Here is a 204-nt window from a genome sequence, read left to right on the forward strand (position 1 = left end):
CAGCCCCCCCAATGCATTTGACTGCCCCAAAGCCATGGGAAGGACAAGGAGAAACCCACGAAGCCTATGGTGGAGAAGAGCAGGGAATTAACCCCGTCCCAGCGGGGTCAGAGAGGCTGGCTGTGGGGTAGCCTCTGTGGAGACGTGGGGGGCCCAGGCGCCAGTTGGAGGGAGCAAAGGCAAAAGGGGGGGGCACCAGCCAGA

The 204-nt window shown here is 62.7% G+C and overlaps 1 protein-coding gene across 1 annotated transcript in view; it reads right to left on the reverse strand.

Moving 5' to 3' along the window:
- The window catches only part of LOC104078535 (protein FAM65A-like), a gene marked incomplete at its 3' end in the record, with an annotated part of 5,823 nt that overhangs the window by 3,657 nt on the left and 1,962 nt on the right, over window positions 1-204 (reverse strand). The gene's annotated exons all lie outside the window — the stretch shown is intronic.

This window comes from Fulmarus glacialis, unplaced genomic scaffold (genome assembly GCF_000690835.1).
Source record: "Fulmarus glacialis isolate BGI_N327 unplaced genomic scaffold, ASM69083v1 scaffold17856, whole genome shotgun sequence".
Classification (NCBI taxonomy): domain Eukaryota; kingdom Metazoa; phylum Chordata; class Aves; order Procellariiformes; family Procellariidae; genus Fulmarus; species Fulmarus glacialis.